This window comes from Crotalus tigris, unplaced genomic scaffold (assembly GCF_016545835.1).
Source record: "Crotalus tigris isolate CLP2741 ecotype Arizona unplaced genomic scaffold, ASM1654583v1 scf7180000019601.482383, whole genome shotgun sequence".
In the NCBI taxonomy this organism is placed as follows: Eukaryota; Metazoa; Chordata; class Lepidosauria; order Squamata; family Viperidae; genus Crotalus; species Crotalus tigris.
The window spans coordinates 252,657-266,747 of NW_024097617.1; the positions used below are offsets into that span (position 1 = coordinate 252,657).

General features: G+C 44.9%; 1 protein-coding gene across 2 annotated transcripts in view; it reads right to left on the reverse strand.

The window, feature by feature from the left end:
- Positions 1-14,091, reverse strand: part of LOC120317338 (bactericidal permeability-increasing protein-like) — a 46,402-nt gene extending 32,311 nt beyond the window's left edge. For both annotated transcript variants that reach the window (XM_039363869.1, XM_039363867.1), the window contains exon 1: positions 13,790-14,091. The gene's annotated coding sequence lies outside the window, so the exon portion shown is untranslated. The remainder of the gene's footprint in view (positions 1-13,789) is intronic.

Here is a 14,091-nt window from a genome sequence, read left to right on the forward strand (position 1 = left end):
GATTCATCGACTCTAAGAAACTCTAACTTAGAATAATTAACCAGTGGAACTCCTTGCCTCCAGAAGCTGTGAATGCTCCAACACTGGAAGTTTTTAAGAAGAGACTGGACGGCGATTTGTCTGTGATGGTATAGGGCAGGGGTAGGCAACCTTGGCTCTTTTATGACTCGTGGACTTCAACTCCCAGAATTCCTGAGCCAGCATGGGGGAACTATGGCCCCCTCATGACTTGTGAACTTCAACACCCAGAATTCCTGAGCCAGCATGGGGGAACTGTGGCCCCCTCATGACTCGTGGACTTCAACTCCCAGAATTCCTGAGCCAGCATGGCTCAGATTGGAAACCTCTCCCTTTTCCCTCAGCGTGGCTGGCTCAGGAATTCTGGGAGTTGAAGTCCACGAGTCATACAAGAGCCGAGGTTGCCTACTCCTGGTGTAGGGTTTTCTGCCTGAGCAGGGGGTGGGCCAAGATGACCTTCAAGGTCCCTTCCAACTTTATTATTATTATTATTATTATTATTATTATTATTATTATTATTATTATTGTTGTTGTTGTTGTTGTTGTTGTTGTTGTTGTTATTATTATTATTATTATTATTATCATCATCATCATTATCATTATCATTAAAAAAGGTTGTAAAGTAGAATAAAACTCACTTAACAAATCTTTCACTTAGCAACATAAATTTTGGGCTTAATTATGGCTGTCAGTTGAGAATTACCTCTATACTATTTAATCACAAGTTTGTACTATAATGGAATGCAGAAGTTTTTCTGCCTTAGCTACCAAATTGCTGCAATTTTCTAACCACAAAATACAAACTTTCTCAGGCTGGAGTAATAAATGATTATTCAGCTGTATGTACTGACTGTGTCAATAAAAGGCAATTGTGTCTTTTTTAACAATGACTCCGTGGGACTCAGGAGGTTTTTCCCCAGACTGTAATACAATATTCATATCAGGGGTTCTGCTTAAATATTATTGGGTGCTGGATTTTTATGATGTAACTGGATAAAGATGACTTTATCAATCAAAAATGCTCCTTTGTACTTTTCCTGCTATGATAAACACAGAGAGTCCTCAATTTATGAACCCAGAATTTGCCTGGCTGAGACAGCTGTTAAGTGAGCTTTGCCCTATTTTACCACCACATTAAACCACAGTTGTTAAGTGAACCATGCAGTCGTTAAATGGGTAACATAGTTGTTAAGTGAAGCTGGCTTCCCCATGGACTTTGCTTGTCAAGAAGGTTGTAAAAAAGGGAATCATGTGACCCTGGGACACCGTGACCGTCATAAACGTGAGTCAGTCGCTAAGTGTCCGAAATTTTGATCATGTGACCCTGGGGATGCTGCAACAGTCATATGTGTGAAAAACGGTCATAAATCACAGTGCTATCGTAACGTTGAGCGGTCACTAAACAAACGGTCGTAAATCTAGGACTACCTAAATATATAATAATAATAGTAGTAGTAGTAATAGTAATAATAATAATAATAAAGTTGGAAGGGACCTTGGAGGTCATCTAGTCCAACCCCCTGCTCAGGCAGAAAACTCTATACCATTTTGGACAAATGGCTGTCCAGTTCTCTTCTTAAAAACTTCCAGTGTTGGAGCATTCACAACTTCTGGAGGCAGGTTGTTAATAATAATAATAAGGTTGGAAGGGACCTTGGAGGTCATCTAGTCCAACCCTCTGCTCAGGCAGGAAACCCTATACCAGCGGTTCTCAACCTATGGGTCGCGACCCCATTTGGGGTCGATCGACCATTTTTCGGGGGTCGCCAAAGGCGGCGATCCGCCATTTTCTCCCCTCCGGGGGCAGCGCCGCGCATGCGCATAACATTTCTGTGACGGGGGTCGCCGTCACACAAACGTTGAGAACCGCTGCCCTATACCATGGAAATCATCACCATGGGGATGCAGCAAGGGTCGTAAACGATAAAAACGGTCCTAATCCCTTTTTTCAGTGCTGTCGTAACGGTCACTAAACGAAATCACGGGTTACCTGTAATGGTGGTTTTGCTTGAAACCTGTTGCTGGATGTGATCGTTCAACAATTCCTTGCTCATTTGTGTTGGCCAAGTTTCTCTTTTTCTTTTAGTGCAGAAATTCTGAGATCTGAAGTGGGATGTATAGAGTTTCTACTTGAGCAGAGGGTTGGACTAGATGACCTCCAAGGTCCCTTCCAACTTTATTATTATTATTATGGATCATCGCACAGTCAGCCAGATGTTCAGACTGGATTTGGCATTTTGTCTACCTATCGAGTCCTTACCCAGGACCTGGGATAGGCAGATGTGGATGTTTGATGGTATTACAGATCTCGTCGCAGGATGGAAGCAGTTCCTAGTAAGGCTGCCTTTTGCAATTGACTAATAGCGAATTTGTCAATGCCAATGGTGTTCAAGTGGTGCTCCAGTTGTTTTGGGATTGCACCCAAGGCGCCTATGACTATTGGTACTACCCTTGCTTGCTTTTGCCACAGTCTTTCTATTTCTATTTGTAGGTCTTTCTATTTTGTTATCTTCTCCAGTTCTTTCTCAGCTATTCTGCTGTCTCCAGGCACTACCACGTATTATTATTATCATTATTACTATTATGTCCTCGAAAGTTGAGATGCTGTGATTGGGGGGGAGGGAGGGAGGGGGTCTTGCAAAAAAAAAAGGAAGAAGATGTCCCAAACACAAAGCTTTTGCTATTACAAAGCGTAGAAGCTCCCTTCCCCCTCTCGCCCAGTGGTTCCTCTTCCGTAAAATGAGGAACATCCACGAATCTTAGAGAATTTAATGTGCCTAAAAGACAGCAACTACATTATAAGTAACTAGGATGATTAAAGGCCCTGGAGACTAAAACATAGAAAGAACGGTGCAGGAACTGGGCTTGGCCAGTCTAGACCAAAAAAAAAAAAAAAATGGACTAGAGGGGAATAGAATCAGAATAGAGCTGGAAAGGGCCTTGAGGTCATCCAGCCCAACCCCTTGGTCAAGCAGGAGACCCTATATCATTTCAGACAAGTGGCTGTCCAGTCTCTTCTTAAAAACCTCCAGGGATGGAGTATTCACCTCTTCTGGAGGCAGGTTGTTCCACTGGCTAATTGTTCTGTCAGGAAGTTTCTCCTTAGTTCTAGGTTGCTTCTCTCCTTGATTAGTTTCCACCCGTTGCTTCTTGCCCTGTCTTCAGGCACTTTGGAGAATAGCTTGACTCCCTCTTCTTTGGGGCAGCCCCTGAGATACTGGAATACTGCTATCATAATCCACCTAGTCATTCTTTTCTCCAGACTGGCAGTATTTCCGGGGCTGCCCCAAAGAAGAGGAAGTCAAACTATTCTCCAAAGCACCTCCAAAGGCAGGACAAGAAGCAACGGATGGAAACTGACCAAGGAGAGAAGCAACCTGGAACTAAGGAGAAACTTCCTGACAGTGAGAACAATTAACCAGTGGAACAACTTGCCTCCAGAAGTTGTGAATGCTCCAACACTGGAAGTTTATAAGAAGAGACTGGACAGCCATTTGTCCAAAATGGTATAGGGTTTCCTGCCTGAGCAGGGGGTTGGACTAGAAGACCACCAAGGTCTCTTCCAATATTATTATTATTATTATTAATCATCGCACAGTCAGCCAGATGTTCAGACTGGATTTGGCATTTTGTCTACCTATCGAGTTCTTACCCAGGACCTGGGATAGGCAGATGTGGATGTTTGATGGTATTACAGATATCGTTGCAGGATGGAAGCAGTTCCTAGCAAGGTCGCCTTTTGCAATTGACTAATAGTGAATATGTCAATGCCAATTGTGTTCAAGTGATGCTCCAGTTGTTTTGGGATTGCACCCAAGGAGCCTATGACTATTGGTACTACCCTTGCTTGCTTTTGCCACAGTCTTTCTATTTCTGTTTGTAGGTCTTTGTATTTTGTTATCTTCTCCAGTTCTTTCTCGGCTTTTCTGCTGTCTCCAGGCACTGCCACGTCCACTATCCAGACTTTTTTGTCTTTCTTATCGACAATTGTTAAGTCCGGGGTGTTATGTTGCAGGTGCTTGTCTGTCTGAATTCTGAAGTCCCAGAGCAGTTTAATTTTATCATTTTCTATGACTTTCTCTATTTTATGATCCCACCAGTTTTTGCTTACAGGCAAATGATATTTTTTGCAGATCTTCCAATGCACCATTGTTGCTACTTTATCATGCCGCTGCTTGTAATCAGTCTGTGTGATCTTCTTGCAACAGCTTACCAGGTGGTCCACTGTTTCTTCAGCTTCTTTGCATAGGAGGCACTTACTGTCTGTTGCTGTCTTCTCAATTTCTATTAATTCTATTCTATTCCATTCCTTCTATTCTATTCTATTCTATTCTATTCTATTCTATTCTATTCTATTCTATTCTATTCTTTACCATTTGTCCAAAATGGGTCTCCTGCGTGAGCAGAGGTTGAAGACCTTCCAGCTGCCTTCCAGCTCCATTATTCCGTTATTACAGGCAGCCTTCAGATTACAACAGTTCATTTAGTGACCAGCTGAAGCTCCTAAAATGGGGCTAAACTCCCTTAATAAACTCTCATCATCATCCTCATCATCATAAAGATGGAAGGGACCTTAGAGATCATCTAGTCCAGGGATAGGCAACCTGGGCTCTTTTATGACTGGTGGACTTCAACTCCCAGAATTCCTGAGCCAGCCATGCTGAGGGGAAAAGGAGAGGTTTCCATGCTGAGCCATGCTGGCTCAGGAATTCTGGGAGTTGAAGTCCACCGTCATGAGGAGACCAAGTTCCCCCAGGCTGCTGGCTCAGGAATCTGGGAGTTTGAAGTCCCCCAGTCATGAGGAGACCATAGTTTTCCCTATGCTGGCTCAGGATTCCGGTAGTTGAAGTCCACAAGTCCTGATGGGGCCATAGTTCCCCCCATGCTGGCTGAGGAATTCTGGGTATTTGAAGTCCACAAGTCATGAGGAGACATAAGTTCCCCCATGCTGGCTCCGGAATTCTGGGAGTTGAAGTCCACCAGTCATGAGGAGACCATAGTTCCCCCATGCTGGCTCAGGAATTCTTCTGGGAGTTGAAGTCCACCAATCATGAGGGGGGCCATAGTTTTCCCCCGTGCGGGCCTCAGGAATTTCTGGAGTTTAAGTCCCAAATCATCAAAGTGCCAAGTTTGAGACTCCTGATTTTAGCCCTATGCAGCATTTCTCAGCCTTGTCCCTTTAAGAGGGGTGGCCTTCACTCCCAGAATGCCCCACCGCAAAGCAAGCTGGCTGGGAATTCTGGTGTTGAACGTCCACGAGTCACGAAAGAGCCAAGGTTTGCCAGCCCTGATCTCGTCCAAGCCCCCGGCTCAGGGCAGGAAACCTAGCTTTAGCAAGGACATGTGGTCCTAAGTTGTGGACTATATCAATTCCCACCTCCCCCTCCCCGTTGCCCGTACCTGCCGCAGCCTCTGAAACAACAGGCCGTTTCCCACCAGTTGAACTCTACCTGCCCTCCCTTTGAGGCTGGTAGGCTTGGAAAGAGATGAAAGAAATGGAGGAGGAGGAGGAGCAGAGGGAGGAGAGGAGACATCTTTCAAGGGCTCCCAGCTCTGATGAAGCTGTTGCTTGAGAGCTTCTCGGGGGAAAAGTGTGGGGGGAACCCCTGGCTCTTCCTGTCCTGCTGGTCCTGGGCATGTGAGGGAGAGATGCTGGATAAGTCCCCCTGTTGTTCTTTGATGCAGCAGCCGGCTCTCTAGGTGAGGCTTACGGCCCTCTCTCACCTGGTTCACCTGCTCTCTGCTGGGATGAAGCACAGACCGTGGGGAAGGATTCAGGAAGGCCTGGGAGCCTCAGAGGTGTTTTCTTGGGATGGAGAATTAGAATAGAGTGGAGTGTATGGAGTGGAGTAGACAGAAATAGAAAATGATAATGGAATATAATATAGATAGAAAATAGTGAATGAGTAGAGTAGAGTGAGTAGAAATTAATAGAATAGAAATAGAATATAAATAGGGAATAGAATAGAGTAAGTAGAGTAGAGTAGTAGTAGAGTAGAGTACCATAGAGTACAGTAGATAGAGTAGATAAATAGAAAATAAAAAGAATAGAATATAGAAATATAAAATAGGGAATAGAGTAAGTAGAGTAGCATAGAATAAATATAAAATAAAATATAATAGACTAGAATAGATAGATAGAATATTAGAATTGAAAATAATTAGAATATAGAATAGGATAATAGAAAATAAGAATCTGATAAATATCGAATGAATGAATAGAATAGAATAGATAGAAGAGATAGAAAGAATAAATAGATAAGCCTAGATGAATAAATAGAATGCAGAATAGAGTATAGAATGTAGAATGAATAGAATGTAAATATAATATAGAATAGAATAGAATGGGAACTGGGAGCAGAATGGAATAGAATAGCATAGAATAGATAGAATTAAAATAGCATAGACATAGAGATGGAAGGGACCTTGGAGGTCTTCTAGTCCAGCCCCCTACTCAAACAGGAGAACCTATATACCATTTCAGATGTGACTGTCTAGCCTCTTCTATAGCTGTGTTATTCTGTTATAACTGTTATTCTGTTATTCTGTTGTTATTCTGTTAGAAGGGAGTGAGGTTTGGGGAGAGGAGGAAGACTGTGGGGTCTTTGGAGGTCTCTGAGCTTGGTGGTTTTCTTGCAGACGTTTCGTGATCCAACCAGGTAATATCATCCGTGCTAGAAGGGAGTGGGGTTGGCTCAAATCCCCCTCCCTTCTAGCATTGCTAATGTTCTCTAGTTGGGTCATGAAACGTCTGCAAAGAAAACCACCCAGCTCAGAGACCTCCAAGGACCCCACATCACTCCTCCTCCTCCTCCTCCTCCTCCTCTTCTTCTTCTTCTCCTCCTCCTTCCTCCTTCTTCTTCTCCTCCTCCTCCTCCTCCTTCCTTCTTCTTCTTCTCTTCCTCCTCCTCCTGCTAGCATAACTTCCTCTTTTTTTCTTCTCCTCCTTCTCCTCCTCCTTCTCCTTTCTTCTTCTCCTCCTCCTTTCTTCTTCTTCTTTTCCTTCTCCTCCCTTCTTCTTCTTCCTCTTTCTCCTCCTATTCTTCTTCTTCCTCCTCCTCCTCCTCCTCCTCCTCCTCCTCTTCTTCTTCTTCTTCTTCTTCCTCTTCTTCCTCCTCCTCCTCCTCCTCCTCCTCCTCCTCCTCTTCTTCTTCTTCTTCTTCCTCCTCCTCCTCCTCCTCCTCCCAAACCTCCCTCCCTTCTAGCCCTGATGACGCTCCCTAGTTGGGTCATGAAACGTCTGCAAGAAAACCACCCAGCTCAGAGACCACCGAGGACCCCACATCCCACCCTTAAAAACTACCAGTGCTTTTGCGTTGCTTCAGAAGTTTGCACCTCAAAAAACTCACAGGAGAAAAGACCAATAAAGTGCAGTTTTGATGCAACGACCATCAAGTCAATTGCAGCCACTACGCCCCCCCCCCCCAATCCAGTCCCTGGCATTCACTGTCAATTTTCTGTTGTCATCAGAAGGCAGAGAAAAAGGCGAAGTCAGACAGCTGAAAAACCAAGACCCCCCCTCCCCGCTTTGCTGTACGGGGGACCCTCCCCTGGCCCCAGACCTCTCCAGATACCCCTTCACCCCCCCACCCTTTCTTTCCCCCACACCTGCTGGGTCCCCAAGGCAGGTGAGGGAGTAGAACTGACCTGCCAATTAAAGGGAGAAATTTCGACATTGCGGTCAGAAAAGCTAGCCCTGCAGGCACATTGTGTGGCTGCCTCTTCCGCCCAAAACAGCCACAAGTTTAGGGCAGGGCCTGTCCTGCCTCTTGGGCCAATTTTCACGGGGGGGGGGGGGGAGAAGGAAATCCCACCATTGGCTGTTTTTGAACCCTCACCCATCTGGCCCCTGCTCGGTTTTGCAACTGAGTAAGACAAATGAGTAGCTGCAGTCTGACTCTTTGCAGCTTCCCACAAACTCCAGAGTAGCTTATAATGACTTGGGAGGTGTGGTGTTCAAGGGGGAGGGTTCCCCCTGCCCCCCTCCCCAGAGGAGGGGGGACATCCTCAGCTCCTGGAAGGACCTGAATCTGCTCTCCAGGAAGAGGTTCCCAATAGTGGGAGGGGGCCGGAAAGGAAACAGTGCTGCTGGATAAAAAATTTGCAATGGCCAAGGTTGACTTTCTGAGAATAGCAGAAGAATAGAGCTGGAAGGGACCTTGGAGGTCTTCTAGTCCAGCCCTCTGCTCAAGCAGGAGATCCCATACCATTTCAGACAAGTGGTTGTCCAGTGTCTTCTCAAAAACCTCCAGTAATGGAGCACCCACAACTTCTGGGGGCAAGTGGTTCCACTGATTGATTGTTCTAACTGTTAGGAAGTTTCTCCTTAGTTCTAGGTTGCTTCTCTCCTGGATTAGTTTTCATCTGTTGCTCCTTGTCCTGCCTTCAGGTGCTTTGGAATAGAATAGAATAGAATAGAATTATTGTAAAATAGAATAGAATAGAATAGAATAGAATAGAATATTAGAAGAGAAGAGAAGAATACAATACAATAGAATTATTGTAGAATAGAATAGAATTATTGTAGAATAGAACAGAACAGAATAGAAATACAGAATAGAATATTAGAACAGAATAGAACAGAACAGAATAGAATAGAATCATTGTAGAAGAGAAGAGAAGAGAAAAGAAAAAAGAATAATAGAATAGAATAGAATCATTGTAGAATAGAATAGAATAGAATAGAACAGAATAGAAATACAGTAGAATAGAATATTCGAATAGAACAGAACAGAATAGAATAGAAGAGAAAAGAAGAGAACAGAACAGAACAGAATAAAAATACTTTATTTGAACAAGTGTGATTTTTCTCTGCTGCAGAAGCTCTCAATGTACATACAGGTAGTCCTCAATTTATGACCGCAACTGAGCCCAAAAGTTATGTTGTTAAGCGAGACCTTTGTTAAGTGATTTTTGGCCCATTTTACTACCTTTCTCGCACCATCGGTAAGCGAATCACTGCAGTTCTTCAAAGAGTAACACCCTTGTTAATGAATCCGGCTTCCCCATTGCTTATCAGAACATTGCAAAAGGGGATCCCAGGACGCCCCTAGGGACACAGCAACTGTCATAAGTACAAGTCAGTTGCCAAGCATCTGAATTTTGATCACGTGACTGCTGGGAGGCTTGCAAAGGTCATCAGTGTGAAAAACGGTCCTAGGTCAACTCTTTTCAGTGCCGTTGTAACTGTGGTCACTAAGTGGACCGTTTCTAAGGTGAGGACTACCTGTACAAATGACAAGACTGTACAATTCCTCTTCGGAACCGGATCAATAGCTGAACCATCGCTACAAAAAGTCTGAAAATTATGGATATCAAAGGTTAAATTGGAATATTGATGGGAACCTAAAAATTGGGGGAAAAATGAATAGCAGGATGTGAAGTTGAATATAAAAAGAAATTTAAAATTATGTAAAATTAATAACAGGATATGGATGGTTTATGAAGATTGAATGTAATTAAGATATGTATAAGCTAAAAAATTATTGATAAATGTAATAATGTTTTAGTTGAGTTGACCTCCAAGGTCCCTTCCAACATTATTATTATTATGGATCATCGCACAGTCAGCCAGATGTTCAGACTGGATTTGGCATTTTGTCTATCTATCGAGTCCTTACCCAGGACCTGGGATAGGCAGATGTGGATGTTTGATGGTATTACAGGTATCGTCGCAGGATGGAAGCAGTTCCTAGTAAGGCTGCCTTTTGCAATTGACTAATGGCAAATTTATCAATGCCAATGATGGTGTTCAAGTGGTGCTCCAGTTGTTTTGGGACTGCACCCAAGGTACCTATTACTATTGGTACTACCCTTGCTTGCCTTTGCCACATCTTTATTATTATTATTATTATTATTACTATTGATCATTGCACAGTCAGCCAGATGTTCAGACTGGATTTGGCATTTTGTCTACCTATCGAGTCCTTACCCAGGACCTGGGATAGGCAGATGTTGTTGTTGTTGTTATTATTATTATTATTATTATTATTATTATTATTATTATTATTATTATTATTAATGTTCTAGCTTGAATACGAGACAGTAAATGTTAGGGGAAAAAGAGAAGAAATATCTGATGTTGTATGTAACCTGAGATTTTCACTAAAGATTTGTTATGGAACGATGGATTAACCCAGTCACCACGTTGCTTTTTAAATGCTCGAATGTAAAACTGGAAAATTAATAAAATCGTATAATAAAAAAAAAATCAGGCCTGCTCACGTGGGTTCCTCAAATTATGACTGTTGCAACTTTCAAAGGAAATTCCGGGCTGCCACACAGTTATAAACTGAGGAAGAATTGAACAAGCCCGGTGGGGACATCACGTTTCTCAAATGACACCCATTGTATGACTCTGGCCGTTTGCGTGACGGTGTCGGGACACCCATGACCTCACAGCAGCTTCCCTGGGATGGTCCAGGACTGTGTAGCATGACTCAGAGTGAAGAAATATTAGGCAATTTCAGCCATGTTGCTTCATTGTCACTCCAAATAACCTTCTTTAAATCCCTCATTTTTCTTCCATCTTTCCCCTTTCCGTTCAAAATCACAATTAATCAGAATAGAACTGGAAGGGACCTTGGAGGTCTTCTAGTCCAGCCCCCTGCTCAAGCAGGAGACCCTAGATCAGGGGTCTTCAAACTTAGCCCTTTTATGACTTGTGGACTTCAACTCCCAGAATTCCTCAGCCAGCCATGCTAGCCCAGGAATTCTGGGAGTTGAAGTCCACAAGCTATGAAGGGGCCATAGTTCCCCCAGGCTGGCTGAGGATTTCTGGGAGTTGGTCCACAAGTCATAAAAGGGCCATGTTTGAAGACCCCTGCCCTAGACCATTTCAATCAATCAATCAATCAATCAGAATAGAGCTGGAAGGGACCTTGGAGGTCATCTAGCCCAACCGCCTGCTCAGGCAGGAAACCCTATATCATTTCAGACCAATGGCTGTCCAGTCTCTTCTTAAAAACTTTCAGTGTTGGAGCATTCACAACTTCTGGAGGCAGGTTGTTCCACTGGTTAATTGTTCTAACTGTCAGGAAGTTTCTCCTTAATTCCAGGTTGCTTCTCTCCTTGATCAGTTTCCGTCCATTGTTTCTCGTCCTTCCCTCTGGTGCTTTGGAGAATAATTTGACCCCCTCTTCTTTGTGGCAGCCCCTCAAATACCGGAACACTGCTATCATGTCTCCCCTGTTTCTTCTTTTCTCTAGACTGGCCAAATCCAAGTTCCGCAGCCGTTCTTTGTATGTTTTGGTCTCCAGGCCTTTGATTAAATAAACTATGATTTATTTAGTACTAACACCACTCTATAAAGCCTTAGTAAGACCACACCTAGAATACTGCAACCAATTTTGATCACCACGCTATAAAAAAGATGTTGAGACTCTAGAAAGAGTGCAGAGAAGAGCAACAAAGATGATTAGGGGACTGGAGGCTAAAACATATAAGGAACGGTTGCTGGAATTGGGTATGTCTAGTTTAATGAAGAGAAGGACGAGGGGGGATTTCCAATATCTCAGGGGCTGCCCCAAAGAAGAAGGAATCAAGCTCTTCTCCAAAGCCCCTGAAGGCAGGACAAGAAGCAACGGATGGAAACTCATCAAGGAGAGAAGCAACCTGGAATTAAGGAGAAACTTCCTGACAGTTAGAACAATTAACCAGTGGAACAACCTGCCTCCAGAAGCGGTGAATACTCCATCCCTGGAGATTTTTAAGAAGAGATTGCACAGCCATTTGTCTGAAATGATATAGGGTTTCCTGCCTGAGCAGGGGGTTGGACTAGATGACCTACAAGGTCCCTTCCAACTCTATTCTTCTAATTGAATCTAATCATCCAACTTCTAGAACTGACCCAGACCTCCCAATTCTTGGCCACCCCATGGGGAGAAAAATTAAAAATAATCAAAGAGGATATGGATTTTTCTGACCAATGTCAAGAAAAAACCTGAGTGATCTTTGTCTTCCTACTTCCTACTTCAACTCACCTGGACAATGGTCAATAATTATCCAGAGAGGGGATTTGGGGAGGCCTTGAATGAAGAGAGGAAAAAACTTTAATCCGTTACTTGCCGGAACTTCTGCTGGAGCTTGGTGGGGCATCTAGCCGGGAAGACTTCTTATCAATCCTTCCACAAAGGGACGGGAACCTCACCTGGAGACGCCTCTCCCAGGCTTTTGCAGGCTTTCGCAGGAAGGATGCGCTTCCTAAAGCTGGTTGGACCATCACACCTCCACACATGCTATTCTTGACCTCTATTTCCTCCCACTGAGTCACCACCTCCTCAAAGCTGGCTTAGGAAGCAGGCAATATATAAAAGTTGTAGGAGCTATCTCAGAGGACATAAGTACAACTGGTCGTTCAGTGGGAGAACAAGTACAGGGCGATCTCCTGGATGATGTCAAGAGATGGACCTTTGGACCTTTGGCAACCCAGTAGAGCAGAGGTCCCCAACCTGTGGGCTGTGGCCTGGTAGCGGGCCGTAGCCTGCTGGCCACCGGGCCGCGGGACAGGCTGGCCAGTGTGCACAGGTGTGCGTGCACACCTGCTCACTTGTGCTAGCGCGCGACCGCGGGGTGCAAAACCAGAACACCGCGCCACGGGGTGCAAAAACAGGCTGCTGCTGTGCCTCGGGGTGCGAAAATGGGGCACCGCTGCACCGCGAGGCACACAAACAAGCCACTGCCGCACTGCGGGGTGCAAAAACGGGGTGCCGCCTTGCTGCAGGGTGCAAAAATGGACGTCGCCGTGCAGAAATCGGGTGCCACTACTCCACAGGGTGCAAAAACGGGCCGCTGCCGTGTAGCCAGGCGCAAAAATGGCCACCCAGCGCCCCATGGGACGCAGAAACAAGGCACTAGTGAAGCAGGGCAGGGCAGGGCTAGTGACTATCATTCAGGCACCTGCCCAGTGCTGTTTGCACACGCACGTAAAGTGCTTCCTCCTCCCTTTTCCTCTGGTCTGCCAACAGACAAAGGTTGGTGACCTCTGCAGTAGAAGTCCTGCTTGGATGGCACAGAAATGCAGAGAAGAGCAACAAAGATGATCAGGGGACTGGATCATATAAGGAACGGTTGCTGGAATTGGGCATGTCCAGTTTAACGAAGAGAAGGACGAGGAGGGACAGGATAGCAGCGTTCCAGTATCTCAGGGGCTGCCCCAAAGAAGAGGGAGTCAAGCTATTCTCCGAAGCGCCTAAAGGCAGGACAAGAAGCAATGGATGGAAACTCATCAAGGAGAGCTTCAACCTAGAAATAAGGGCTGGCTGAGGAATTCTGGGCGTTGAAGTCCACAAGTCTTAAAAGTTGCCAAGTTTGAAGACCCTTGATCTAAGTCAGTGGTTCTCAAGCTTTTTAATGCCGCGACCTCCAACCGGTCGTAAGTCAAGGACTACTCAACCGGTCGTAAGTAGAGGACTACTCAACCGGTGCAGCACCGTTTGCAGAATGGGACTTTTGGCGGGCTCAGCAGGGAAGAGACAGCCTGGACAATTCCTATTGGCTTTGGAAAGCCAATAGAATTAGACTCTATTCAAGAGAGTCTATTCTATTGGCTTTCAAAAGCCAATAGAATAAAAGGGAGGAGCACAGCTAAGGAAAAGGGGGGGGGGAAATGGCGGACTGCGTTGTTTGGCGACCCCCATGAAATGGTCGTTCGACCCCAAATGGGGTCCCGACCCACAGGTTGAGAACCACTGATCTAAGTTCTTAGAAGTCTGTTTCTCTTTTCTTTTCTTTCTTTTTCTTTTCTTTTTTTTTACACACGCACCCAACTTACTTCGGAACAAAATGTTCAAGCCCCACTGCAGATACCACATTACTTCCTCTCCATGTGGGTCATCATTGGCTGGCTAGAAACTCAGAACTCAGAACATCCTGTTCTCGCAGGGAAGTGCACATAGGAGGTTGGCCTGCGGTGTAAGACTCCCGAGTTAATCAACAATCTTAGGCAGATGCGTGTCCTGGCCACTTCCTCCTCCGGCGGCCTTTGCATATGGGACGGGAGCTTAGCAATCTTCCCAAAACAATCAGGAAGCCGTGGGGGAGGCTGGATTGTATCTCCCACCGGCCTGGAATGTC